Here is a 7,896-nt window from a genome sequence, read left to right on the forward strand (position 1 = left end):
TAAAAAGTATCTCTTTAGAAGAGCGCAAGCCTTATGTATTCCTAGATGTCTAGCACTGCATCAGGTAAAATTTACACCTAAAAAGGGCCATCAAAGAGCTTTCTCTGTCTTATTCATACTTGGCCATAAAAATTGTCTCTTTAGAAGAGCATAAGTCTTATGTATTCCTAGATCTCTAGCACTACATTAGGCAAAATTTACACTAAAAAAGGGTTGTCTAAGAGCTTTATCTCTCTTGATTCTCTCTCTCTCTCTTTTGTACACTCTATGAGACTATGCTTTACTAATATTATAATAGAGTCATCGAATATTTTATTATTATTAGTGTACCCTGACCAAGTTTGGGGAGAAATCTAACTTCTGATACTAATGATATTCTAACTATCTTAAATGTACTAGATTTGAATTGAAATTTTGATAGTTTGAGCAATTCTATCACTGTTCTTTGATTGCAAGGCTTGTTTTCAATAATTTGATGTTTTTGTTTGGTGTTTTGAAATACTATTGACTTCGTAATATGAAATTTCTAGCTTCCCTCCTTTCTTTATGGGTAGCTCTCTCTCTTTTCCCTCTATTCTCATATTAATGGTGATAGATGTTCCTATTTGTGGGCGGCAAATATTAGGGTGAGAAAAAAGGATTAAAGATGAAGAGTGAGTTGGTTTTCTGGTGCCACAAAGTTGGAACCAAGAAAAACATCTTACTCTTCATTAATTTTTTCTATCACACTACAAGTTCAAAGAAGAATAAATCTATGGAAGTCAATATTCTATATATTTTTAAAGCTTATAGATTCGAACGTTTTGTTTATTTCAAGGATTTAACAAAATATTTTCATCGACAATGATGTGTAATATTAATACTTTTATCAATGTTTTAAGATAAACATTATTTTCTTAAAGTTCAATGGTTTTGATTATGATAGCTGACTTTGTGTCAATGTTGTTATGAATTACTTATGTATATCAATGATTTTAATGGAGTTACATGATACACAAATATATAAGAGGATAGAGATTGCCTTGATGCAATAATCAATAATGCAAGAGAATAAGATACATGGAAAAAGCAAGTGGATCTATGGGCAAAGGGATTAATATATCCTATTAATCCTCTATCAAAATGACCCCCTCTATTTTCAGGATTAACCTCCTTTATCAAGTATGTATGTGATGGTTATGCAAGTCTCTTAGGTTATACAAGAAGGCTTTCCAACAACCAAGCACATTATGTTTATAATTAGCCCAAAGCATAGTAAGGAGTAATGATAACACAACTCTCAAAATCGCTGATTGAGAAAGAGAAAAAATGTGAAAATTTGCACAGTGCAATGCATAATATGGAATTATAGAAGAATGCCCAAATAAGTGAGAGGGTGCATGTTCTTGAGAAAGAGAATAAGAAGATGCGAAGAATGTTGGAGAACAACACTACATTTAGGCCAAGATTACGTCTTAAGAAGCTAAATCCAATGGATAGGCTGGTCATTGGAGGTGTACAATGGAAGCGACGAATCAGGGCTTGTAAGAATATTCAACACCTGCTTGTTAATAAAAAATGATAAGCTGGTTAGCTCAGTTTGCTAGAGTTCTCTCAAAGGACATGGTAAGGTTTGCACTCTAAGACAGAATGTTTAAATCTATGTCGAAATTTATAATAAGAGATAAGATGCATGCAGTAAGCGAGACATTCATGCCCAAGGCATATGTGATTAAGCTTAGATTGCCTCAAGAGCCCAGTTGCTAGAGTGCTCTCAAAGTACATGGTATGTTTGCACTCTAAGAAAAGAAGTTTAAATCTATGTCAAAAGATATAACAAGAGATAAGATGCATGAAGTGAGCAAGATATTCACAGCCAATGATGCCCAAGGCATATGTGATAAAACTTGGATTGCCTCAAGAGAATATGCTACTATTTAGACCAAGGATTTAAGAGAATTATGAAGAAAAAAGGATTTTACCTCTACCAAAACCCTATCATGTAGTACAAGCATGAAAATTGTTGAATGGTAAAGTTCTAGAGCTCATTGGTGAGCCTATGCATCTATGCCTTACACATAAATGTAAGTCAGAGGTTATATTTAAGCTAATGAAATTTAACAATTTTGTGCTAGATGTATGTAAGGTGCAAAGTGCAATGGTCAAGTTTCATAACATGACAGTTCAAGAATGTGGTGGTACACTAAAGTTTGTATTAAAACTTGATGAATGTGAGATTATCAAAGGACAGAAGTTAGAGAGAGTAAGCTTGACCCTAATGAATAGAGTCTTGAGTAAAGACATCACAAAAGAGCATTCAAATTATTTGAGTGTTTAATCAGAAATGAGATATAGTGGTTTTCTACTTTCAAAGTCCCAAATGAGATATAGTGGTTTTCTACTTTCAAAGTCCCAAATGTGGATAAGGGGAGAAGTCCTAAAAGCATACTAAATGTGGTTAGTTGTTAAAGAAAACATCCAAAAGTGATTTTGTTTTTGTTAAAGCATTAAAGTACTTATGATATGGACCTTACTTTGCAACACATTTGGAGGCTCATAGACCTTACTTTTCCAAAGAGATAAACTTAGCCACATGGTCTAATTAAGGCATGGAATGATCTCATTGGCAAACCCGATGTGGTTTTCAAAAGGGAACATCACATGGAGATGGAATACATGATGTTAATCCAATGAGACAACTTGTTTAGTGGTGGTACAGAAGAATAGAAAGTAGGTAAGAGAAAAAGGTGTTAAAGTCGACTCCTGATGAATCACATGATGAAGATCCAAGATATGTTGTTCATAATCAGTATTTATAAATCAAGTGACAAATTTGAAGCTCTATAAAAACTGTCTTATGGAGCTTATACATTTGTAGGAAATTACACAAAGTTTAAACACTAGTTGTATGTTGGTGAGAAGATGATTACACAAAGTTTAAACACTAGTTGTATGTTGGTGAGAAGATGATTTCCTCTTTCAACAGCACTTGCTTGAGGATGTTGATGGTGGCTATTCCATAGATGTAGAGTTGATCTCACCTGTAAATCTCAAAAACTTGATCTCACCTGTAAATCTCAAAAACTTGATCTCACGTGTAAATCTCACTTGATCTCACCTGTAAATCTCAAAAACTTTTGTTTTGTGCATCCTGCTAGGAGATTTACATCCATCTTATTAGCTGCTAAAGCATGTGCGGTGTAATTTAAAAAATAAGATGAACTCATAGCCTAAACCCCAAGTGCATACCCAAAAATCCTAATAGCTTCAAATTTCTTTATAAGTAGAACTCTATCAGTATATGTTAATCCAATTCTAGGATTAACAAGAGCTACCACCATTATCTTACATTAAGGAGTCACGATAGATACACCAAAGGGTCATACATTCAAGGTATGAAGCAATAGTGTCCAAAGCTACAACTTGGACGGGCGCTCGTAATGGTGTGACAGAGTATTTATGGCAATTCCTGCTTCAAGAGTGTGTGGTAGTAGCAAGATAGGATGAAGTCCTAAGTGATGTACTTCATGGATATATTATGAGAGTAGTCATTGTAATAGCATTAGGCCTCTTATGAGCCTAAAGTGCCTGGCCGACCAATTTTAAGTGAGTGCGAACACTTATGGCCATGTATATAAGTGAATTTCTCTCATAATAAAAGATACTCTCCCATTGTGCAATTGACTCTTACTCTTGTTGCTAATCCTCTTGCTAATCTCTCTCCCTAATGCATGCTAAAGTGTGTGTGTGAGTGAAGTGAGGTGAGAGGAGGGACGAGGACCCGTAGTGCAACGTGGCGGTGTGACAACGCTCACGAGGGACGCGGTGGAATTGCTTCTCAAGGTGTTGTAGAGCTTGGGGATCTCAAGGGTTACGAGCTCGGCCATTGGAAAGATCCTCACGACAGTTGCGGTTCACTAGGTAATCTCTTTTTGGATGTGTTTCAAGGAGAGTTAGGGTGAGCCATAACAGTATACAGTAGACCAACCGAAATACCTTGTAACTTTCTTATGTACTAGTAATGCAACCTCCAAGATATCACAATATTCACAATAAAAAATTACATAACTTCTTTCTTCATTTACCAATATCATGACCAAGTCTAGAGTCCTTGCCAATCCTTCCTCCTTGGTTTGCACCAGCTTGTCCAAGAAACCCATTAGCATCTTCAATATCAAGTTGATAAAAATAATAATTCATTATATAAGAGTTAATTATAAATTTATGAAGATGACCTAAGGTGCAATAGAAACGCATGCAAGGGGCCCCAACACATGCTAGATCACTTTCCTTGCCAAGGACAAAAAGCACCTATGTGACAAAATTTGATAAAATTGGGGAACTATTGGTTTTTGTTCACTGACTAAAGATGAATCATCCCATAAGTCAATTGTTTGTTTGCATGTTTAAGATTATTCTTCTTCCAATAGACTCTGGTATGGTTGATCTCCCAAATTTTTTTAGTTCTAGCCTCTCTTGAATAGCACTAAATTCTTCTTATTGGCAATCCATTATGAGCATAATTTGATGATTCCTAATATAATACATTGAGGTCTTTAGATGCACCAACATAATTTTTTATATCTATGTCCAAATAAGAGAAGTTAGTCATAAAATCCACCCAATTTTCCTTATCTTTAGTCATATGTGGAATAGCAGCAAGATAGTAATCATCCCTTAAGGGACAATATCATTTGTATATCTCATAGAGCAAGACAATGGTGGAATGTCATGCGCAAATCCAGTGATCAGCCTACCACATGGGTTGACTTCTAGGAAAAAGTTAAAAGAATGTCTTCTTCCACAACAATTTCACCTTCAAGTATGTCATGCTTGGAGTAAGTTTACATGGGACGATCATGCTACATTTTCCCAATACACTTAGTGTTTACAACTTCGCATGCTTGAAGAAGTACCTGAAGACACTCTCCAATGCAAGTATGAAGACGGTTTGGATGAAGGCATCTAAGTGGAGGTAAACATGTTTAAACCTTCATCGCTATATGAAGCTATTTCTCTTGCTCATGATGTAGAGAAGAAAATTTGTGCTCGTACAAAGAGTGTTCGTCCTTCACAAAGCTTTGTCTCATTAAATAGGCGAGCTTTATTTGCAAGCAATAATTAGCACTACAAGAAGTTCTCTCATCCTCCTTTCTCAATTTCACGATGTACAAGTAGTTTTAATGGCACACGTGCACCCATATTTGCTCCCAAAAATGTATCTAATGTGGCCAATTCTAAGCCAAGTGATGTAAATTTTAATCCTAAGCCTAGCCAAGTGATGTAAATTTTAATCCTAAGCCTAGCCACACAAATGTGCACAATATAGTTATGCCACCTAAGTCTGCACATGCTTCGATGCATAACATTGAAGAAGATGCACTACGAATTCAACCCTGAGTAGACTAAAGATTATCTTTCAATAAGAAGCCAATCAAGATTTAACAGACCCTCTAGGTATTCCAAAATATTTTCATTCATTATTACACCTGAAGGGTTGTGGGTATCATAATCAAGTGTGTGTGCTGCACAATGATGGTAGTTCCCATGATTTCATTTTAGAGAAATTAGTCAAGAAATTGCACTTAACTAAATCACATATCTACTTATAAAGTAAAATCTACATCTACATCACCATCTACTTATAAAGTAAAATCTACATTCCAAGGAACTCGATATAATGGCACTCGCGTGAAGTTACGCGTTTAGAAATACAAATTGGTCCACACAAAGAGCATCATGATTTCTTAATTGCAGCCTTGCACTCCACCCACATAATTCTTGGCATGCTATTTCGACACCAATATAATCTAATTTTGCTACTATCACACATACAATGCAAATCGAGTACAATAATCAATCATTGAATCTTGTTATAGTGATTTGTCTTTTGACACTTTTCCATTCATTGTAGAAAGCATGAGAATGCATACATGATCTATATGACCGAAGCAAAAAACACAAAGAGCACTCTCACTCCACATCAAAATCACTTTCTCGATGCATTTAAAGATTGTTTTGTGGATGATTACCCTCCCCAGCTTCCCCCTTCTCGTCCAGAAGACCATAAAACTGACCTTTTCCTTGCTAGTCAGCTACCCCATAGGGCTCCCTATATGTAAAACCCCAATGGAAATTCAGCATCAAATCAAGGACTTACTTGATAAAGTATTGATACATCCTAGTAGTTCCCCCCTTTTTGCCCCTATTCTTTTAGTGTAAAAGAAAAACAAGACCTATCGTATGTGCATACATTACCATGCCTTAAACAAAGTGATTGTAAAGAGCCGTTATCCTATTCTTAGAATTGATGGATTTCTTGATAAACTAAAAAAATACAAGTATATTTAGTAAAATAGATCTCAAGTCTAGTTATCACCAAGACCAAGTTCGTATAGCTCTGATATCTATAAAATTTGTTTTCACACTCAGTCAAGCCATTTTAATTTCTTAGTGATGCCTTTTGGCCTTACTAATGCACTAGCAATCTTTAGTCGAATGATGAATATGATTTTCTTGCATCATAAGGATTTTGTTATTATCTTTTTTAATAGCATTTTGGTTTTCAGTAACTCTAAAAGTGACCATGAGCATCATTTGAACAATGTTTTTGTTTTGCTTAAAGAGAATCGCTTGTATGCTAACCTTGATAAAAGCATTTTGTTTCAAAGTGAAATTGAAATATCTAGGACACACTATTTCTAGAGATGGCATTCATGTTGACCCAAAGAAGGTAGCTACCATTAGAGTTTTGCCTATTCCAAAGAATTTGCATAAAGTTAGATCTTTTAAAGTCTCTCTGGTTTTTATATAAAATTTATGCATAATTTTTCCCTCATTGCTTTACCTTTGACCTTGCTTCTCAAGAAGCGCATAGTTTTTCGTTGGGGTGATACTCAACAGATATCTTTTGATCATCTTAAATACCTCTTGACTACGGCTCCTTTCCTCCAGCTCCCTGATTTCTCTTGACCTTTGTTCCTAGTTGTCATGCTAGTGGATTTGACATAGGAGATGTTTTAATGCAAGATGACCAACCCATAGCTTTTGAAAGTAGAAAGTTAAAACCTACTAAGCTTAATTATAGCTACTATGAGAAAAAAAGCTTATGGCAGTTGTACATGCACTTTGCATTTGGAAGCACTACCTCATGGGTTTTGAATTTTGATCACCAAGATGGACCAGTGAAGCATTAAGCACTTGTTTAGTTAACCTTTGATCTGAGACTGCCATATTAAATGGGATTCCTTTATTCAAAGCTTCCACCCTATGCTGCAATACCAACTTGGTTAAGCTAATGTTGTGGCCAATGCTTTGAGTCGGGCTTTGAGTCGTAACCGTTAATAATAATATTTCTATTATTCAAATCACTTCTTTTGATGAGATGCATGATACTTACCATCATGATCTTGATTTCTCCACTTCTTGGACTACTTTGATGCATATTGATGCATATTGCTTGGTTGCCTTTGAATGGTTATTCTTGTGCTGATTGTTTCCTATATCATGGCACTCAATTATGCATAACTACACCATTTAGGCAAATAGCTTTGTAAGAAATGCCTGTACCTACATACATGGGACATTGTGGCATTGCATCCACACTAGCTACTTGTCAAGAGCACTTCTTTTGGCCCACACTTTGAAAGGATGTCATATACTTTGTTTCCACTTGCATTGTATGTGAGAACATTAAGAAGACCTTTAATTCTCCCTTAGCTTCTGCCAAATTATTTATGAAAATGATTTTCACTCACCATGGCTATCATTTGTGATGGAGACTCTCACTTTTGTAATCACTTTTGGGTAGTAGTATTTTCAAATCTTGGTTGTAAACCTGGGGGATTCATTTCCCATAGAAAGGGAACGTCACCTATGTGCATGAAACTCATAAAAACCCCTTATTTAAGTTTCTCT

The sequence above is a fragment of the Cibotium barometz genome, chromosome 50, assembly GCF_041138505.1.
Source record: "Cibotium barometz isolate CiBa-2024 chromosome 50, ASM4113850v1, whole genome shotgun sequence".
NCBI lineage: Eukaryota > Viridiplantae > Streptophyta > Polypodiopsida > Cyatheales > Cibotiaceae > Cibotium > Cibotium barometz.